The sequence below is a fragment of the Halichoerus grypus genome, chromosome 1, assembly GCF_964656455.1.
Source record: "Halichoerus grypus chromosome 1, mHalGry1.hap1.1, whole genome shotgun sequence".
NCBI lineage: Eukaryota > Metazoa > Chordata > Mammalia > Carnivora > Phocidae > Halichoerus > Halichoerus grypus.
In genome coordinates this window covers 8356692-8379232 of record NC_135712.1, presented here as the reverse complement: position 1 = coordinate 8379232, position 22541 = coordinate 8356692, and the positions used below count along the sequence as shown (strand labels likewise).

At 42.7% G+C, this 22541-nt stretch overlaps 1 protein-coding gene across 7 annotated transcripts in view; it reads left to right on the top strand.

Moving 5' to 3' along the window:
* Nucleotides 1–1854: 1854 nt before the first annotated feature.
* Nucleotides 1855–22541, top strand: part of DYRK1A (dual specificity tyrosine phosphorylation regulated kinase 1A) — a 149587-nt gene continuing 128900 nt past the window's right edge. For 4 of the 7 annotated variants that reach the window (XM_078073631.1, XM_036076324.2, XM_078073670.1 and 1 more), the window contains exon 1: nt 2593–2726. The gene's annotated coding sequence lies outside the window, so the exon portion shown is untranslated. Of the gene's footprint in view, nt 1875–1950; nt 2017–2592; nt 2727–22541 lie in introns of those variants that run through there. The other 3 variants (XM_078073607.1, XM_078073584.1, XM_078073723.1) reach the window with 3 other exon arrangements.

Genomic DNA, 22541 nt, shown 5'->3' with positions numbered 1-22541 from the left:
GGGAGAACAGGAGCCAGCCAGGAAGGAGTTGATTGTGTTAACTGTGTAAGTGGAAGTGTGAGCTTGGGAGGAGTCAAGGTGGGATCTCTTGTCTTAATAGGGCCACCCTTGAACACTCCTTCCAAAAACAATCAAGTTGAAAGTGGATTTTAATTACATTACTAGGGCATTTTTGAGGGAGAGTAATCCAAAAGAACTTTTGATAACATGGAGAGTCAGTCTGAAGTAAGCTATTTGCCTGACTACTTTTTAGCTAATTTATTTTAGGTTTAGTCTGATTTAGGGCCTGTGCTAACTTGAATTGTTGCCTAATATCAATGTTCTAATAACTGTAGAAGGGAAACACTTGTAAATCATTTAAAGCAAGTGTCTTTCCTTGAGTCACATAGGATAGAGACCAGTACTTATTACGGGGACTTTTCTTTACACCTATGAGATCCTGTCTGTTGATAATGTATTTGTGAACAGCTTAAGAAAAAACTGGTAGGAACACGATAAATAAGCTTAGACATCAATAAATTAGTGACTTGGTGTAAAATAATATCTACCTTATCCTTTTCAGCATAACATTTTAAGTGCCATTTATTCGCATTCGTACAGAATACAATTCTTAGCCAGTGGCTGTCTACTAATTACAAAGTAGCCAGCACAGCATGGCTACTAGCATACCTAGATTTTAATGCCAGGGAGCACAACTAGCGACATTTAGTCAGGCGGAGGGGTAGATAAAATACAAATAAACGAGAGCCATAATGTTGAATGGCGGGCGAATTAAGAATTGGGAAGCTGAGATGGTCCATCAAAGAGAAAAACGGGGAGGTGGGCAGCAAGGATACAGTAATAGCTCAAGAGGATTAATGTAAGGGGCATTCAGATCGGGAAGGAAAGGCTGCTCCCAGAAAGGTTGCGGAGGGGCTTGAAATAGGTGGTAAAGCCTGGGAGAGCGTGCACAGCCTAAAAAAGTTTTTATGATGGTTCCATGCATAATATCTGATCGTTGGCATTGGTTGCTGCAAAAATCGAGAGGCAGTATTTAATCAAGGTGTCAGCCGCAGGGGCATCCCGGATTCGGGCGAAGCGTCCGGAATTCCTGAGATGTCTGAAACGCGGAGGCGGCCTCTTCCCCACCCCCGCCGCGGCCTCCGTGGGCATTTTCCGGCGAGGGGGGCACGCGAGCCCTTCGAAGAACAGTTGAAACGCGCGGCCGTGCGCACCCGGGCCGCCTTCCAGCGGCCGGCGCGCTCCCCGGGGATGAAGGTGAGAGCCCCCGGCCGGGGCGCCAGGGGGTGGGCTTCCCGGGTCCCCGCGCGGCCGCAGAGCCCGGCCCCCTCCCTCCCCCCACCCCTCGGCGCGGGCGGGGCTGCGGGCGCACGACGCGGAAGCGCGGGGTTCCGGGGGTGGCGGCGCGGAGGCCGCGCGCGCTCCCCGGGCCGCAGTCGGCGCGGGCGCGGACGCGGGCGCGGGCGCTGGGCGGGGCGCGGCCAGGAGGCCGGGGAGTCGGCGGGCGCTCGCGCACAGGCCGGGCCGCCGCCTCACCCCCCCCTTCCCTTCTCTTTCCTTCCCTTCCCTCCCTCGGCCTGGCCGTCCCCCTCCTCTCCCCTCCCCCGAGCGAATCACGCGCCCTCCTCTGACACTCGTAGCGGGCCCGAGCTCCGAATTTATCCTTCACGTGACCTGAGGGGGTTGGGTGGTTGGTTGGGGACGAAGGGGTAGAGAGAAAGGAGGGAACGGAATCTGCCGTTGCCCGAGCAACAGGCCCCGCCCGCCGGCTTGGGGCCGGGGGGCGGGAGGAGGACGTCAGCACGTCAGCCGGGGTTTTGCGTTTTGATTGACAGTTGCTATAGCGACCGGGTCGGTCCGTCGCCATTTTGTTGGTTGGTTTTTTTTTAAACCCTTTCGCTTCCCGCCCGAATAATAATAAAAAGCCCCATTGGAGTGAGGCGGGGGTGGCGGCGGCAAGAGCGGCGGGGGGATCCGGGGAGACTGCTGCCGTCGCTGCTGCTGATCGCGGCCCAGGTCGGGCTCAGGGAGCGGACACCTCGAGCGGGGGGTGCGGGCGCCGCCGCCGCCGCCGCTTCTGCTGCTGCTGCTGTTCCTGCTGCTGCTGTTGGTGCCGCTGCCGCCGCCGGCGAGCGGGCGGGACCGGTGTGAGTGTGAGAGTGTGTGTGTGAGTGAGCGTGTGCGAGGGCGAGTGTGCGTGCGTGTGTGTGTGAGTGTGTGTGTGTCTGTCTGTCTGTGCGGGGACTCGGGGGCGGGCGGTTCGGGCTCTCCTGGCGGAGGAGCCGCCGCCGCCGCCGCCGCCGCTCGGGCCCCGGCGCTTCTCGCTGCGCAGGTTTGGAGCGCGCGCCATTTTGTGAGATTTACAAAATCCTCCTCGGGAAGAAGCCGCCGGGAGCGGCCGCGACTCGGCGCCCGGCCTCGCCGCCGCCGCCGCCCTCCGCGCCGGGCCGGGCCGCGCGGCCCCGCCGCCGGGAGCCGGGGTCCGGGGACTGCGGTATTTGCCGGGGAGGGGGCTGTCGCCTCCCCGGCCCCGGGCGCCGCTGGAACCGCGGAGCCGGAGAGAGACTGAGAAGGCTGCGGCTCGGCCGCGGAGCCGGGAGCGCCGGGGGCGGAGAGAGGCGGCCGGGGCGGCGCTGGCTGCGGAGGCCGCGGCGGGAGCGCAGCGGTGGGAGCCCGAGGCTGAGACTCACCGGAGGGAGCGGCGCGAGCGCCCCGCCATCGTCCCGGTGAGTGTCCGGCCCGGCCGCGGCCCCGCCCGGCCCGGCGCCCGGCTCCCCCCGCGGCCTGCAGCCGGGCCCGCGCCGAGGCCGGCCGGGCGGAGGGAGGGACCTGCCATTTTAGGAGGAGGCGCCGCGGCCCGGGGCCGGCCGCCGGGGGAGGGAGCCCGACAGGCCGGGTCCCGGAGGAGAGGCGGGTGCGAGCGGAGGGAAAGTTGCGGAGGGTGGGAGCAGGGGCCGCGGCCTCCCGGGAGCCGGGGCCTGGGGGCCGGAGAAAGCGCCAGACCTTCACTGGTCGCCCGAGCGGAGGGGAGGAGGTTGTCTTCCTCCTCCTCCTCCTCTTCCTCCTCATCCTCTTCCCCCAGCTCCTCCCTCGTCCCTCCTCTCGGTCCCCACCAGTGTGGGAACCGCCGGGGTTCTCCGCAAGGACAATGCACGGGTTAAGAAAACGGGGCTGGCTGCTGGGCGAGGCGCCGGGGAAGGTCGGGGGCTGGGTCCCTCAGCGGCCGTTTGGGGTGTGTGCTGGAGCGAGGGCACTCGGCGTGCTCCGAAGTTGTGCAGTGAGTGCAAGTGATCCCGGCCACTCGAGGTGGAGTAATGACCTGTTTAGCAGCCGGAGGAGTTGGTGGTTGAGAATGCGTAAATTATAATTGATACCTGGCTACTGCAACAAAACTTCACAAGTCTATTTACAGGCACAAACCAGCTCTCGCTTGGATCCACCAGAGCTGCTGAATATCTTAACGCCTAGCGAAAGGCCCCTCCCTAGCCTGAAATAGTTAAAAATGGCAAAATTAGTGAGTGAGTGATTCCGACTACTGGTCTGTGCTTTTCGTTCAACCCTAGATTATACGAACCTTGTAATCTAGGTGCAGCCCTCGAATGCCAGCACCGTTTGGTTTTTGAATTCCGCCCAAGTTGTCAGAAAATACCCCGTATAGCATTGTTTTCACACGGATTTTTTTAAAGATGAGGACAAAGAGTGCCAGGCAGTCTTCGCAGGGCTTTACATGTATGAACTCGCATTTCCTACCGGTAGGAACTGTTAACCCATTTCACAGATGAGGAAACTGAGCTGTGACTCATTCAAGGTCATACAGCTGGGACTCGAGGAGCCGGAGTCTGTAGCCAGCCTGGGCTCATAATCACTAGGTTATAACTGATTATTATAAACACTGGCAAATTTGGAGCGATCTGTGTGTAATGACTCAGGGTTCTAACCTAGAGATTGTGCCACTGACAGTGTTGAGCACAGAATTAACTTTGTGGAAGTGGAAGGATGGAAAAGAGACCCTCTTAGTGAAACTTGTCAGTCCCCCCACTCCCCAAACTAGTTAGTTATTGAATGGAAGGAATTAAAAGATATTTTTTGGTGCGTTTTGTTCTTCACAATTTTAATTGTAGGCATCGCTTAAGTATTGATGAGTCATAGCAAAGTTTTGTGTAAAAGTTATTTTTAGGCATTTTAAAAATCTTTGAATACTTAGATTTCCTGTATGACCCCTTGTACCTTACATATACAAAGTGTTTAAGAATGGATATATTTAATATTTTGATTTTGGGGAGTTTTAATAATTCAGTGGAATTACCTTTAGCTTTTGTTTTTTTAAAATTTCTTAAATTCTCACGTCTTGATTGTTTACTTTGAGAGATATTATTTTCAGATAGACTATAAATGTGACACTAGAACTGAAATTTCATGTGCTAAGATTTTAAATTGAAGAAGGTAGTTTCAAAGAAACAGCAGTTAAGAAAAAGTTTACTCCGTTACAGTTAAGATTTTTAATATACACATGACTTACACTTCAAGTACCCCAGTGCTTTTGGAGGATTGGTCTTGAAATAGCCCTGGTGCTTATGCTGGCTGTCCAAATTCATTTAGAGTTCAAACCTTATCAGAAAGTTAAGGACTTCTGTTAACATGTGTACCAAGTACTATTGTAAAACAGTATAAAAAGTTGATAAGAGGCATAAGCTCAGAAATTAATTATTCTGGGGTCACCCCTGTGTAAGGTGAAGGCACACTTTAAAATCTAAGAATGATTTTGATTCGAAGGAATAGACTTGAATGAATGGATGGTCATTATTGGTAGGGGTGGGACGTGGACTAAATGATCTAGTGAGATCTTTGTTATTAGGAATTTGTAATATAGGTATAAGGTAGCTTCTTAAACATATTTTAAAAACATTTTGGTGGGACCTATTAGAAACTTAAGAGAGAGACAAAATTACTGTGTGCTTGGATTAAAAAATCAACCAGTTAGTCCAGTCTTTAGGGGAACTAACATTCAAAATAAATGAAAATACACCATTTTAATGCAATGTCTTGTTTGGGAATGTGTATAGTGAAAAAGACCCTTGGTTAGAATTTTTTCCCCCCTCTAGAATGTTGACAGATGTTTGTCCCGTTAGTTTTATTTATGGAGATTTATTGTGTTTATGATTTAAAGATGGGGGTAGGCAGTGGTAAGTGCAGTGACTGGTATTTAAAGAATTTACATATATAGGTTTTTATAGTCCTGTGAATATTTATCTGCAAAAGCAAAATTAAGGATGACTTGTAACAAGGTATACAATGACCTTTGGCATGCATTTTGTTTTGAAACTAAAAGAAAGAAAGAAAATGCTAATTTGTATCGAATCTTGGGTACTGCTTAAACTTTTTTTTTTTTTTTTTTTTTAAATAAAAACCAGTTTAGCTAGTTAGATTACTCAGGGATGTTTTCACGTGTTTATGGTTGGCAAGTATCTAGTTTTGGGAAGAAAATTTGGAAAGAAGTAGCTTTATTATGAGTGTGAAGGGAATTGCCTTATATGTGAGACTAAAAGTAAGATTCATAGAAGAGGGGGCTTCATTTGTGACTCTTGGTATTTGTGATAAAGGTGTCAATGTTTTTGCTTTAGCATTAGCTTCTCTCTTACTTCAAAGAACTTTCATATTTCCTACACCCACACCCCCAGCAATTTCTCTCCTTCCTGCAAGAAAGAAATGAACCATCTGAACCCAGCACAACCCAAAAACTTCCAGGAAGAGTCTTTATAAAGAACTTAGTTCTTCCTTCACAAAATTTTATTACTCTCACAATTTTGTTTTATATTCATTATCAGTAGTTTCAACTGTGAGCTAAGGATCTCTACTTTCTGTTGAGTGTTTTGGTAGTTTCACATGTTTTCTACTTAGAAGTAAAGATATTACTTGAAGTTATCAAACATGGTCCCCTGAAACTTGGTACAGACAGTTTGCCCTGTCAAAAGGTATTGTGTGACTGACTTGTGTAAGAGCACCTTATGTATGTATAGTGATTATGCTTTTTAAAAGACTTCTTACCATATATTATTTTAACCATTGGGCAATGTTTTGAAGGCTAGAGAAATTGTAATTCATAACCCATGGCTTGCACAATTTTTGATTAAAAATTGCAGGGGGCGTTAAAATTTTTTAATTACTTGGGGAAAAAAATCAGATTATTTTAAGTTACCTAAAACTTCTCCGTTGCCCCTAAATGAAGAAATCTTTTGAAGTCTTGCCTGCAGTGTTAAGCTAGAGCTATAAGGTTTATCGTTGGTTACTTGGAAAATGAAATGTTGGGTTCACAGGATGAAAATAATCTAACGTTCATATTAAGTAATTAAAGATAAGTCTTGTTTCCTCACTTAGTGGCTACAGGCAGCCTTAGTTTCTTTTTTTTTATTATATGAAAACGACATGATTTGGAAGTATTGTGTTGTATAGACCAGCTAAGTATTTTTCAAAAGTTAGGCTTTTGCTTTGAAATCATACTTTCAGAATTGTATAACGAGTTAAAATTTTCTATTGGAGATAATAATTTACAGTACATTGGATATCTAGAATGAGGTTCCTTGTAGGCATACTTTTTGCTAATGTAGAACCACTTGGGCTTCTTAACAATTGATTCTTCTACCAGAGCTACATACCCTCTCCTCTAGAAGGGGATTTTTAAAAGTTTATATAGTACTATTAAAGTTTTGACAACACATTTTTTGTTTGAGGGACATATGCGTGTATCTGATATATGGTGCATTGATAGCTTAAAATGGATTTTTACTCTTGATGAATTGTTGTGAGTTTTATGTTCTCATAGTTAAAATGGTTGTATAAATCAGTGGGGAGGAGCTTAGGGAACTGGTTTAACATGGAATGAATCTGGTTTTCAACATCACCTCTATTTTACGTAACATCCCTGTTCATTAAATAACCCTGTAATTTTTCTAAGTATATCAGATTTCCAATGACAAGAGTGGGTTCTTTTTCTTTTTTTAAGTTTTATGGATATTTATGGTTAGAGTTGGCATCCTAGCATAAGCGTTTTGGTAAAAAGATGCTCTGACACCCATCCCAAATCTGCACAAAATCTAGTTATAGATGGCATTTGAGGCAGCATGATGCTGTGGAGAGAGTATAGGCCTGTGATATGGTGCTGGGCAGAGAGGCTCCAGGGTCAGGCACTGCTGGAATCTCGACAGGTCCTTCGCTGGCAGTGTGATTTTGCTAAGCATGGGTTTCTTCATCTGTAACATGGGGTTGGTGGTACTTAACGTAGGGCCCTTGTGTAGATTGAGGTAACCTATACATTTCTTAATAGTCTCCTCCTCTCTGTTCTCCCTCTTTTTCCTCCTCTCCATTTGTATTCATCCTTGTGGTCCCAGGATAAATGCTGCTTCTTCAGAGAGACTTTCCCCAAAACCCCAGTCTAGGTAGGTTCCTTAGCCATGCATTCTTATAGGACTCTGCTTTTTTTTATAGCTCTTACTGCAGATAGCTGTGTAATTATTCATACATATTCACAGATACACTTATTTAATGTCTGTCTCTTCCTTTCTCCATCAGATTGTAAAGTCCATCTAGACAGGAATAATTCTTTTTTGATCATGCTTCCAGTACAGCAGGGGTAGATCAATGTATACGTATACAGAGGATGGAATGAAGAACCTATATGTCAGAATCCTGTCCTAGTACCACTCCATAATTGTGCAATCTTGGGTAAAGTAGCTTCTCTGAACTTCAGTGTTTTATATGCCAAATGTATACAGTACCAGCTGCCCTTCCCAGGATTTTGAGAATGTGGAATGAGATACTATAATGAGGTGCTTTGCAAAAGTGTAAAATGCCATATAAACGTAAGTTGGTACAGTAGCAATAATTTCAGTAGTAGGGTTACCCAAGAATTTATAGAGTTTCAACTTTACTGAATTAATAAGGAGCTATTGCTTAATATTTGTTAGAAATTTAAACTTACTTTATGCATTAATTAGAACACAAGATTGGGCCTTTGTTCTGATTAAATACAGTAGTTTAAACACGTTTATTTCTCTCTCATGTAAGTAATTTTAAGGCTGATGTAGTGGCTTCATGGTAGAGGGGACCTTGGTTCCTTCTGTCTTGTTGCTTTCCTCCGCTTAGGGAAACACCATTTTCTGTGTGGTACAAGACTGCTCCCCACCATATCCACCATCTAGGAACAGGTGTTGGGAAAACACATTCCCTTTTTTAAAAGACAAGCCTGGAAGTTGCATACGTGACTTCTGTTCATATCTGTTGGTCAAAACGTTCAGGTGGCCACATTTAGCTGCAAAGGAGGCTGGGATATGTGGTCTCTGGCAGGGTGGCTGTTTGGTTGAAAATCTGTTTCTACTGAAGAAGAGGAGAATGGGGAATTATGAAACATTTCCTGTCACACTTTGAAATGTTTTGGAAGAAACATACAGAAATAAACCTTGGAAAGACAACTTTTACTGCACTAATTAATAAGACTTATTTTCCATATTTGGTCATTAGTCTTCTGAACTGTGGTGTGCAAATTTAAATAGATCACTATTCAGTGTCTGTAGTATATACATATATAGTCAGATTAGAAAAATGTAGCTAAACTTTTAGTAGTAAATGAATTTTGGCTCTAATAGCACATTATTTTAGATAGGTACGTGGTTCTTGATTGCTGTGACTATATTGTATGTAAACAGTATTTGGAATCTAAACTTTTGGATTTTGTTTTAATAGTTTCCTAGAATGTATTCCTACTGTATGTATTCAGACTCATACCCTCGGCAAACTGTTGGAATAACACTTGAATCTTGTCAGGTTTTCAGTAAATGTTTTGAGTCACTGGAGTTGCAAGGAGGAGGATAGCAGTGATGTTTAGAAATACATTTACTATCCGGGTATGTTCCTCTTAAGTTTTGTGGGTTTGAACAAAGAGGAAGATCTAGGATTCTTTTGAACTAGAGTGTTGTTATTAGATCTAGTGGAGAGCTGAGAAACTAATGGTTCTCAAACAGGCTTCTGGAGAACTTCTCAAAGTTGTGGGACTCCCAAACTCAGATACTTCTCTATCTATAGGTTTGGGGTGATGCTCTGGCATCTACTTTTTTAATTAGGATTCCAGGTAATCCTGGTGCAGTAGAAAGACTTTGGGAAACATTGATATAGTTATTCGCCCTCATTTTAGAGAAGGAAATAGACGCAAAGAAACTAAATGACTAACCGGTACTCCAGAGTGAGCTGCTCAAGAATTAGTGGATGTTTTTCTGACTCGTAGTTCTTCGTTCTTTTTGTGAACGCAGAAGAGGACCAAGTACCAACTGTGTTGAGATTTTATAGGGATATTAGTCATTCTCAAATAGTTGTTTTTTATGTGTGAGCTCATTGGTAGTGAATAGTTGGATCACTTAATTCTTTTAGCAAGTAGTCAAGTGAATATTTAAGGATGGGAAGTTGAGGTTTTAAAGGTATTGTTAATGTCAGTGCTGTGGTGGATAGGGCAGTGTACCTGTAGCATTAGGGTACATGATAGGTAGGTGCTAGCCTGGCATGATTAGAAGGAACCAAGGTAGGTTTTGTCCTCAAATTATTACTTGGTTTTTCATCTGCAATTCTCACTGTTGAATTCATTCCTTTAGATTAAGTTGAGGTGGATTCCCTAATTTAAAATGGAAATATTCCCAGAGGAATGTCCTTTATCTGTATATCAGGTTAACACTTTATGAATTAGTTGGCTGCCATTTTAAGAATTGGAGATAGCACCTGCACTAATAAGAGAGGTTTGTGGGAAGGGGAGGGAAGAGTCGGCACATGTGCCCTAGCCCAGAGGAGGATGAAGGGCATGTTTGAGAAGTGTCAGCTTGTGGTATAGTTCTGGAGGCGTTCATGGAGGCTTCTCTTGTGGCCAGAGGTTGGTAGTATTAGACTGGACTTCTGGCCTCCTGTCACTAAGAGTATTGGTAATGGGACTGTGGATAATTTAGCTGAAGACCCACTTGAGTATTGGAGTAGAAGGCTTTTTTTCTTAGTGTTCATCATTCCTATTTGAGCAGTCTGACACCATATCAAATATATAAGGAATCGTTCTGATCACCTAGGGAATTTTAGGTTTTAAAAGATCATCAAGTAATATGTCCTCATGGTTTAAAAAAAAAAAAAAAGCTCAGGCCCTATAGGATGCTGTCATATCAACCCCCTGCCTCATGCTCCATAGGGAATAGTTGTTTTTCCTACCAGAAATGTCCTATGCATGTATGTGCAAGTATGTCTATTTTAAACATTTATTATGTGTATGTTACAGAGCAGTATTGTTCAGTATGATCCTATTTTTTAAAAATTAATTACAGGTTTTTTTTTTTTTTTTTTTATTTAAGTAAACTCTAACCCCAGTGTGGCCCTGGAACTCATGACTTTCAAGATCAAGAATCACATAATCCACCGACTGAGCCAGCCAGGTTTCCCTGATCCTGTTTATTTTTTTAAAGTTCGTAGACATTGTGATGGATGTGTGTACAGTGTCTATGCACTTAAAAGCAAACTGGATCATGCTAAACACACAGATTTGCATCTTTTTTTTTTTTTTTTTTTAAAGATTTTATTTATTTATTTGAGACAGAGAGAATGAGAGAGAGAGAGCACATGAGAGGGGGGAGGGTCAGAGGGAGAAGCAGACTCCCCGCTGAGCAGGGAGCCCGATGCGGGACTCGATCCCAGGACTCCAGGATCATGACCTGAGCCGAAGGCAGTCGCTTAACCAACTGAGCCACCCAGGCGCCCTAAACACACAGATTTGCATCTTAAATGTCTTGATCTATTTTAGAAATATTCCCACATCAGCTGATAGTTTTCTCTGTTATTTTTAATGGTTAGGAAGTATTCCATGTTATGGATGTACCACAATTTAATCTCTATTAAAGAACATTTAAATTGTTCTTGTATTTTTGTTTTAAACAATGCTGAAGTGTACATCCTTGTACATATAATTGTGTTCTGTGAGCCTTAGCCACATGATATATATTTCTAAGGGAAATTGCCGGTTCACCAAGTATATGCACGTTTGGCAATGCCTTGCCAAATTGTCTTCTCAAAAGTAGCACCAATTTATACTTCATCAGTAGTGTCTGAGAGTTCAGTTTCCCAGATCTCACCAACATTGGTGTTATTAGAGTTTTAAATCTTTGTCAGTTTAATAGGTGAAAATGATATTTAGTTGTTTGGATTTGCATTTCTTTAATTATGAGTGAGTTTGAACATCTTAAGTTGTACTCTAAGTCTTGTACTTTAATAACAAAATATTCTTTGTCAGATATATAATTAAATATTTTCTGATTTTCCTGTATTTCTTTATTCTGTTGAATGAAAAACTGATGTTTTGATAACTTGTAGATGCTTGTAATTGTAAATGCTTTGATAAACTGTAAAAGGGAATTCTTTTTTTTTTTTTTTTTAAAGATTTTATTTATTTATTTGACAGAGAGAGACACAGCGAGAGAGGGAACACTAGCAGGGGGAGTGGGAGAAGGAGAAGCAGGCTTCCCGCTGAGCAGGGAGCCCGATGCGGGGCTCGATCCCAGGACCCTGGGATCATGACCTGAGCTGAAGGTAGACGCTTAATGACTGAGCCACCCAGGCGCCCCGTAAAAGGGAATTCTTATTCCTCTTCAGTTGAGTAAACATTTGTCCTCTATATGAGGTATGTGCATTGTGGTGGTAGAAGCTCTGACTACAGAAGTAAGATTTGGTTACCTGTGCTGTTAGCATTGAGATTGTTGTGTGTATATAGGCACCATCAACATAGGTAAGACCCTGGCTGCTAACAGTGAGAGGTATTGATGTATGAAGAACCAGAAGAAAGGGAAGTAAGAATTCTGGGGATTTGAGCGTGCCTTGAGGAGGAGGGACTGAGTCTTGGTATAACCTGGAGTTTTGATAGTCTGCTGAAGGGGGGGGTCCTGTGGTGGCAGGGGAAGTGAGGGGTGCCTTAGTAGAATGACAGATTCATGTACCCAGAGTTTCAGAGAGTGCATGTGTGTGAGATGCTGGAGGAGGGATAGGGACAGTTACACTGAGAAAGAGTGATGGGTCTTAAATATTATGAGGCATTTGATTGGGGCAATTGAAGGTGTTTCAGCAGAACTGTGATGACAAGTCTGGGTTAGGGAGATGACACAGTAAGAAGGAGGGCCTGGAAGGCAGGCTCATTCTAGGTGTATAGGCATGAAAGAATAAGATAAAAAGTAGAAGTCAAATGGGAGAGCTGAGTTTGGAGTGCCTTAAAAAATTCTCAGTGATTTAATTTCCAACAGAACAAGTGAATATTTCTGGGTTCAAACAGCTGTGTGGCCAAATTTTTGGATATAGAAAGGAGAGAATTAAACATTGGTAGCAGTATAGTATGGGAATGATTCGTTTAATGGGACAGTTGAGAGTATTTCCTCCTGAGGGCCTGAAGGAACTGTTAAAGAACAGAAGATGGAATTATTATTGTAGTTCAGACTTCCATTAGGGACAGGTGGAAGTCACTAAAGATGAGCTTAAAAATGGGGCAATGGGAGAAGGCAATGCTAGAAGGTGTGAATCTGGAAAGAAAAAGGTATATTATGATACGTGGTTTGAAAAAGAGTAACTGAACATGAGAGAGAGTTTAGTTTATTCTGAGTGTCTTTGTATTTTTCCTGAAAAATATCATATTCTCTTTACTTTCACAAGTATCCTTACCGGGAGACAGTAATCTAAACATTTATCCCGTGAGGTGTTTAGAATTATTTATTCAGTACTTAGCAGTGCCAGACATGGAACTAGGGCCTGGGAATTAGTGCTACAGCAAAGCCTACACTGTCTGGGCCATCAGAGAAGTTAGGATTGGGGGCGGGGATCTTTAGTAATCCCCAGAGTAGGTTTACAGACTTTCTAGAGTGGACATACATTATTGAAGGGAACACAGCCCATGAAGTTGAGTAATTTTTTATGTTGCTTTTTGAAGGTCAAATTTTTGTCTCATCTTAGAGTTCTTGTGACAGTTAATTTTGAGTTAAAGTTTATTTGGGTTAAATAGGACTCCAGTCTTTAAGACAAATACTGTGTGCTGAAAAATTTGTTCTGATTTGACCATTTCCCCTTGAAAAGAACAACTGTCAGTCATCTCAGTAGTGGTTTATTTTTATTTTTTAATTTCATCTTTACATCAAACACATTCATTACAGAATGACATTACTTCCTTGGTACAAAAGATTTTGTAGAAGTTTTTTCAAAATAGCAATGGTAGGGAAATTATTAGGATCTCATTTGAGTATATTATAATCTAATTTTACTTTTTGAATTCCCTATAATCGTTCTTTGGTACAGTTCAAAATGTCAGTAAAGCTAGGTGAGTTTACCTAAGAATTGGCCTGAAGGCTCACAGTTACTCAGCAGTATTAGAGTCAGCTATGCAGAGGGAAGAAATTGAAGATGCGAGTCTTAGGATTCATGAGAGACAGCTTGGAGGAAGGCTTCTTGCTGAGTAAGACAAAGATGCAGACATCGAAAATAAAGCATGTGGGCATATAAGGAAAGTCAAGGAATAAGGAAAGTTCAGTGGAATGGACAGGCACAGAAGGGCAATTTGAACAAATGATGAATAAAAATTCTTTGTCGTTAAAAAAAAAGAAACCTCTTTAACGATACATTGTGATTTCTAGAGTAAAGACCAAACTAGTCACAGGACCCTGTACCTCAGTGATGCGGCCCCAGCTCAGTGATACAGTCTTCCCTTCTGAGGCTCCGGACCCTGTTTTCCCATGTGCTGCTGCTTCAGCCAGCAGTCATCCCCTTTATTGCAGTGAACTTCTTTCCTCCTGCACTTTCAGCCGCAATGTCACTTTGTCAGGGAAAGTACCCCCCCTCCCATCACCTCTTCTTTTTTAATATCTAATGTCTTGTACATTTCCTCCATAGTGCTTATTACAGTTGATAATTTTTTTTAAGAGATTTCTTTATTGAGAGGGAGAGGGAGAGAGCGCACGAGAGGAGAGGAGTGGCAGAGGGAGAGAGTGAGTCTCCAGCAGACTTGATGCTGAACACAGGGAGGGCCCCATGTTGGGCTCCGTTTCACAACCCTGAGATCACCACCTGAGCTGAAATCAAGAGTCGAACTCCTAACCGACTCAGCCACCCATGCCCCCTACAGTTGATAATTTTTTTTAATGCTTATTTGATTAATGCCTTTCAGAGAGTAGGGGCAGTGGTTTGTTCCCCCTTGCAGTCACAGGGATCAGCAAAGGCTTGACACATAATAAGTACTAAGTAAACATTTGTTGAATGAATCAGTGAAATACATGTTTTGATTTTTACTAGTTGGTCTCAAGGACCAAAGGAGTATCTTTTTAAATTTTATTTATTTATTTGAGAGAGAGAGAGAGAGCGTGCACCTGAGTGGGGGAGGGGAAGAGGGAGGTGGGGAGAGAGAGAGAGAGAGAGAATGAGTATCCCAAGCAGGCCCCATGCTAACTGTGGAGCCTGATGTGGGGCTCCATCTCAGAACCCTGAGTTCATGACCTGAGCCAAAATCAAGGATCGGATCAACTGAACCACCCAGGTGCCCCCAAAGGACTATCTTTTTTTTTTTTTTTTATGATTTTATTTATTTATTTGAGAGAGAGAGAGCGAGCATGTGGGGGGGGAGGGGCAGAGGGAGAAGCAGACTCCTGCTGAGCAGGGAGCCGGACTTGGGGCTAGATCCCAGGACCCTGAGATCATGACCTGAATGGAAGGCAGACTCTTAACCCACTGAGCCACCCAGGTGCCCCAAAGGACTATCTTTTTAAAGATAGGACTGGAAAACTGTATAGCCAGGAAAAAAATATTTACTCCTGGATTAATTACACCAATGCATATGAAATACCTACTGTGTGGGAGAAGCCAGGTGTTAGGAATATGGAGTAGAAACATTGTGCCTTTTTTATTTTTTATGAAAGTATAGTTGACAGTGTTGTATTAGTTACATTGTGCTTTTTCTTTAAAGGAGCACATCATTTTAGTAGTTTATTGAAATAGACCCATTCCTTAGTGTTCATTTGGAGAGGTTTTAAATTGTAGAGGGAATCAGCCTGGATATTCTTCATGGTTCTTAGGCAACAAAGTGAGGTCTGTTCAACAACAACCTCTGGGATGTCAGTCCAGCATTTGCAGTAGCTGTCAGGTTCACATTTAAAATAAGCTCTAGCTTTGACTTCATCTAAAAAGTGACAGAAAAGTGAAGAAAGTGGTTTGGATGCATTTTGGCTTTAACTTTTTTTTTTAATAATTTTTTTTAAAAGACTTTATTTATTTGAGAGAGAGAGAGCACAAGTTGGGGAGCAACAGGCAGAGGGAGAAGCAGGCTCCCGACTGAGCCACCCAGGCGCCCCTGGCTTTAAGTTTTTCAGGTTTGGACAACAGAATGAGAACAATTGAGGAAATTCATTGTATGGATGGATTTTTCAAAAGAATGAGTCGTCATCTTTTTTTTAAAGATTTTATTTATTTATTTGACAGAGAGACACAGCGAGAGAGGGAGCACAAGCAGGGGGAGTGGGAGAGGGAGAAGCAGGCTTCCGTGGAGCAGGGAGCCCGATGCGGGGCTTGATCGCAGGACCCTGGGATCATGACCTGAGCCAAAGGCAGACGCCCAACTGACTGAGCCACCCAGGTACCCCAGAATGAGTCTTGTAGTTAGAAAATTATTGAAGCTGTTGATCTTGTCAGGTGAATAAGCTTTTAAAAGCTTATGAGGAATTTGTTTAAAATTGTTCTGAAACCTTTCTCAGTGACTAGTTTCTACAGTAAATATTTAGAAAAGCAAATATTCAGTAGGTATTGAAGCTCTCCTCTCTGCCTGGCCCCATGCTAGGCCCTTGGGACATAGTAGTGAGTCACCTGGGAATACATGGTCCTTGCCATCATGAAGCTTTTCAGTATAGTCAGGAGCTCACGGAAGAGAAATGTAAAGGAAATACGGCTTGTGTCCATTGTGTTCAGGGTGAGCAGTTAGTCCTCCTTGGTTCCTTCTATTTGTTTGGTTGTTTATGTTTTGAACTTAGTTTTGGTGGCAACATATTAGACTACTTTAAGCTACTTGTTGCTTTATTTTTGGTAACATAGGAGTTAAAGGGGAGAACATTTATAATACCATGTAAAATAGAAACCCTTGGATCTTCAACTTGTTGGCAGATTTTTAAAAAAGTTTATGTAGATCAGTGAGTTTATCCTCTTAAAATATAAGCTCCTATTTAATAATAATAGTAACAATAGCTATTATTGATTGGCTCTATGGGCCACACACTGTACATATTCATTATTATTTTAATATTCCCAGCAATTCTGTAAGGTGGTTGGTAGTATTTCTGTTTTATAAGCTAAAAAGCTGAGATGCAGGGAAGTAAATTTGCTTAAGGATAATCATAGCAGATTGCATATGCTGTCTCAAGATAATAAAAACCCCAGTGAAGAGTTAAGTGCCCTAAAGTTAAACATTGAGAGAGAAAAGAAAGAGAAACCTAGAGCTTCTATAATCCATTAATTGAAGAAACAGAGAAAAGTTCTGGTATACTGGAATTGATACTTTCTGCTACTGGATATTCTTCATGGTTCTTAGGCAACAAAGTGAGGTCTGTTCAACAATGACCTCTGGGATGTCAGTCCAGCATTTGCAGTAGCTGTCAGGTTCACATTTAACCAACTGAGCCACCCAGGCGCCCCAGGTTCACATTTAAAATAAGCTCTAGCTTTGACTTCATCTAAAAAGTGACAGAAAAGTGAAGAAGGTGGTTTGGATGCATTTTGGCTTTAACTTTTTTTTTTTAATAATTTTTTAAAAAGATTTTATTTGACAGAGAGCACAAGTTGGGGAGCAACAGGCAGAGGGAGAAGCAGGACTTGGGGCTAGATCCCAGGACCCTGAGATCATGACCTGAGTGGAAGGCAGACTCTTAACGCACTGAGCCACCCAGGTGCCCCAGGTGGACTGGACTGGAAAACTATCTTTTTTTAGTTTAGATAGTTCAGTTTAGTAAAGATAGGACTGGAAAAAAAGTGTCTAAAAACTGTGTTTGGGAAATTCTTTACCTTAAGGATCTTGATGGGAAGTAGAAATCCTCAATTTTGAGAGCCAGTTGCTTACTTTTTCTGCATCTTTCGGAGTTGGGATGCAATTATGTGACCTGGGGTCTCTACTCCACTACTTCAGAAGCTAGTGACTTGCAGAAGTAGGCACTTTGTAGAAATCTGTGTTCTGCAGTGCAGGGGGGATGGCAGCTACATCTGTTTCCCAGAGGTGGGCAGTGACAAAGATTCTGCTGTAGCTTTAGTTCCTGGTGTCACTGGTGTCTGTTCAGGCTGCAGTGACTGAATCCTATGTTGTCTCCACTGGACCAGATCTGTGGTTTGAATTTTGGTGTTCTTGATTATGTAGCCTTCCAGCTTGGCCCTCCTGGGGTTTTCTGTGAGTTGCCTAATATGCTTTAATAACTTCCTTTTCAGTTTCAACAAAGCCAGAGTTAGTTTCTTTTGTTTGTAACTAAGAACCTTTACTTAGACGATGCTAATTAAGATAATTGACAATTCTAAGGAACTCTCCAGGGTCAGGGTTACCTGCATCTAGATTAAAATTTATTAATGGGAGGAGTTTACAGTATATATTAAGTGAAATAGTTATATGCAGTTTACTTATTGATTTAATGAATTTGCTGATTTGAGTGCCTGTTCTAGGCCAGAATATGGTCTAGGTATTGGGGATAGAGGAGGACAAGATAGACAAGATCCCCGCACTCACAGAGCTTACATTCTGTTTTAAATGTAGAATAAGCAAGAAAGCAAGTAACAATGACAGAGAGTGATAAATGCCATGATAAAAATAAAGATGGGATGATGTAATAGATAATGGTGTGTGTGTGTATGTGTGTGTATGTGTAGGAGTTGTATCTTATAAAACATTTACTTTATCAGGAATCATGACTTAGGTTTTTTTTTTTTTTTTTAAAGATTTTATTTATTTATTTGACAGATAGTGAGAGCAGGAACACAAGCAGGGGGAGTGGGAGAGGGAGAAGCAGGCTTCCCGCAGAGCAGGGAGCCTGGTGCAGGGCTTGATCCCAGGACGCTGGGATCATGACCTGAGCCGAAGGCAGACACTTAATGACTGAGCCACCCAGGTGCCCCCATGACTTAGGTTTTTTGACTATGAGGCAGTAACATTCTGAATTTACCCATCAACCATTAACAGGAAACTGGACAAAATACATGAAACAAGTATTTTCAGATATTGAACAATAGGCAGTGTAGATCTGTGATCCCTGATGGGGGGTTAGCAAATGAGGTGAGCCCTTTGATGGCCCAGCTTTCTTTCTGGAGGCAATTTTCAGATCTCAGTGCAGGGAGGGGTATCCCAAATAGAGCCATTTGACCTCACTGAGTTGAGGAAGCAAAGACTGAGAAGGCAGCTATGCAGAGAAAGAGTTCCATAAGTCTTAGTGGTCCTCTTAAATGTTTGAGTGAATATTAATCTGCTCTGCACATGTAGGATGCAGTTTCATAAAGGAACAGTTCCTGACGAAGGAATCCACTGGGAAACTGTAAGCAGAACAATTCTCACAGCTCACATAAAGCTGGGAAATACTTGAGTACCTTATAGCCAGAGTAGAACTCATTAAATGCTGTGTTCATTGAGACTCCAGAAGGGTCATGTCTTAGTAGTGGGGCTAAATTAGTCCTAAAATTAAGGCTTCTCTAGATATGGCTGGAAAATGCTTAAAAACAAGCCTTGAAAGGAGCAAACTAATCGGTAAGTAATGTAATTGCCAGCAAAGTGCAACACTCTTTAAAGAAATATAATAGAACCTAACACTCAGCAGTTTAAAATGTCTGGCATCCAATCAAAAATTACTAAATATGTGTAAAATCAGGTTAATATAACTTAGAGTTAGGATGTCAGTCAGTTGAAACCAACCCAGAACTGACAGGTGTTAGAATGGACAGGCAAAGACATTAAAGCAGTTATTATAACTGTATTTAGTATGTTCAAAAAGGTAGAGACTGGAAAGGTAAAAAAGAGACCCAAATAAAACTTCTAGAGATGAAAACTGATATGTGAGATGAAAAATACACTGGATGGCATTAATGGCAGATTAGATATTACAGAAGAAAAGATTAGTGAATTTGAAGACCTAGAAGAGAAAACTCAACAGAAACAGGCAGAAATGACAGAAATAGTGGAATTAGCAGGCAGGGTTTTTCAAGTGGCTGCTATAAACATGGGGTCAGATTGTGGTTAATATTGACATCTTTGTACAGTTGTGACTGCTACCTGAATTTGGCTTGATGTGTGGTTAAGGATAGTTGAAAATCAGTATTTTCAGTAAAGCACTGGGATATGATGGAAGAACACACAACAGTATGTTATTTTTTGATACGTAACAATATTACCGTAAAGTTAGACACTTAAAACATACATTTATGATCTCACAGTTTTTGGGGTCAAACGCCTGGGTACAACTCAGCTGGGTCCTCTGTTTTAGGGTCTCAGGGCTATCGTCAGGATGCTCGCTGTGGCTGTGGTATCATATGAGGTATGACTAGGGAAAGATCTCTCCTAAGCTGTCTTGATAGTTGGTAGAATTTGGTTTCTTGTGCACTATTGGACTGAAGGCTTCAGTTTGTTGCTGCCTGTTAGCAGGCATCTGCCCTTAGTTCCTTGTTGTGTGGTCTTTTCCAACACGGCCACTTATCAAAGTAAAGGAGAGTGTCTTCTCACAGGACAGATGGACCTACCTGCAGAAGTGACATCCTATCACCTTTCCTTTATACTCTTGGTTAAAAGCAAGTCACGGGTCCTGGGTCAAGGGGAAGGATCTACACAAGGGCACGAGCAGCAGGAGGCCATGTCCTGGGACCCATCTTAGAATCTGTCCGTCACAAACAGTAGTGTGTAGTGGTGAGTAGTGCGTTCTCTGGAGCCTCATGTAGATATCTGCCTTTGAATCTTAGCCCTGTCTTTTCCCAGCTGTGTAAACTTCTGAGCCTCAGTTTTCCCATTTATAGAATCAGGATAATAGGTACCTACTATTGACAGTATTGTGAAGAGTAATTGAATGCATATAACATTCTTAGGACTTTGTTCTACTAACTCCTGCTCATCTTTTCAGTTTCAATTTAGATGTCATATATTTAGGGAAGTCTTCCCTGACTTCTGACCCCTCCTTCCCTCCTGTCTGGGTTAGGTCTAAAACACCCTGAACTTTTTCTTCTCATTACTTCACATGTGTTCCACCTGAATTTTATAGCTGTGAGGTTATTTATTTATTGATTTGGTATCTGCTTCTTTTAGACTAAGCTGTTTGAGAGCAAGGGTTGTAACTGTTTTGTTCAGGGCTTGGCACATAGAAGTAAATGTTTGCTGAGTGACAAAGAATGTGCTTAAAATGCATGTGTTGTTTCTTTGAGAGGGCATTTTTAGTGTTAACATACTATGTTCTCCCAGGTGCTGGAGCAGTCAGGCTAAGAGACACTCCCTCTTCTTTCTACGACTGTCAGGGTCTAGCAGGGGAGACCGAGGCATAATAGTCTTTAAACTGATTGTAAGGGTTTGCAGAGTGGACACTAAATAGGAGTTAAAACACACACACACACACACACACACACACACACACACACACCCCCACCCCCCCCCCCCCCCAGTCTGAAGGGATGAAGACATTAATAAAAATCAGTCCTAGTGGGTCAGAAGCAGAAAACATAGTAGGGAGCTTCTCTTCTCTGTAAATGTGCTCTGCAGACCACTCCTTGAGATGGTGTGGTGTGGAGGAAATAGGTTTGGAGAAAATTACTTTTTTTTAAGATTTTATTTATTTATGTGACAGAAAGAGTGATAGCAGATAGTGAGAGGAACACAAGCGGGGGAGCAGGAGAGGGAGAAGCAGGTTTCCCGCTGAGCAGGCATCCCAATGTGGGGCTCAATCCCAGGACCCCGGGACCATGACCTGAGCTAAAGGCAGACGCCCAACGACTGAGCCACCCAGGCGCCCCAGAAAATTACCTTCTTGAAGCTTCACCATGCACATTAGCATGTTATAGCGAACCCCCTTCTCCCTTGTTAACGTAGGAAGGGCAGTCTTTATTAAGCTTGCTCTGCACACTGTAAACATACACATACCACAACCTTAGTAAGGTATTATTTTTATTTAACGGATGATAAAATTTAGGCTTAGAGGTTGAAGTAATTTTTTCTAGTGGTTGGTGAGGTAGGATTCAAACCAGGCTCAGCCCTCACTCTTAACTATTATTTTGTATTGCTTCTGTGGAATATGTTTTAGCAAATACTAGATTAATTTCATGAGAGCAGGAACCATGTATCTTTTGTGCATTTTGAGACTAGCACTAGAATCTTGCTTAGCTTTTAATACATGGCTGAATGTTGGGTTTCTGGTATGATCTTATACTGTATCTTAGCTTCCCAGGTGGAATTACAGTTGACCCTTGAACAGTGTGGGGATTAGGGGTGCTGACTTTAGTTGAAAATCCACACGAACCTTTTGACTGCCTGTGCAGTTGAAAATCCACACGAACCTTTGTGCAGTTGAAAATCCACACGAACCTTTTGACTCCCCCAAAACTTAACTGCTAATAGCCTACTGTTGATCAGAAGCCTTATGTAAAACATGAATAGTTGATGAACAGATACTTTGTATGTTATATATTCTGTACTGTATTCTTAACAATAATACCTATTTCTTAATTTTTTTCAGTATTTCTAGGCTATGCAGTTCATCTGAGTTTTTTCAAATTGTTGCAAATCTCCAAAGACTTTTTCCAGTATATTTATTGGAAAAAAATCCTCATATAGGTGGACCCATGCAGTTCAGACCTGTGTTGTTCAAGGGTCAGCTATACTTGGAAAACTTGAGGAGCGTTTGGTAGATAGCAGCTAGTGTAATCCAACCAGTGACATGCAACAAAAAGTAATCTTAGGTTTTTCACTTTGTGTGATTTAGTGGAGTTCTGTCCTCCCAGAAGAAACATCCCTGTAGTGTTTGTGCCTCTCCTGTCACATTTATTTATTTATTTATTTATTTTTAGATTTTTATTTGTCAGAGAGTGAGAGAGAGAGAGAGAACATGCGCACGTACAAGCAGGGGGAGCAGCAGAGGGAGAGGGAGAAATAGGCTCCCCGCTGAGCAAGGAGCCTGATGCTGGACTCGATCCCAGGACCCTGGGATCATGACCTGAGCCGAAGGCAGATGCTTAACCGACTGAGCCACGCAGGCATCCCGGTCTCCTGTCACTTTTAAATTTACTGTATTACCCAGCCCTCTTGAGTTTTGTTTCTGAAATAGTCTTCAGTGAACTTCTTTCTTCATGTTATTGTTAATGACCTCAGATCTTTTGTCTCTTTTTTGCTTACTGCACTAGTTTTGTTAAGAATTTTCAGTTTAGCATGCATTGAATACTACTGAAAGGTTTCTAATGAAGAAAGCTGTCCCCAGGCATACCCCTCAGTAATTCTTCTCCTGCTCCCCAGAGCAGGTCTTCCCAAA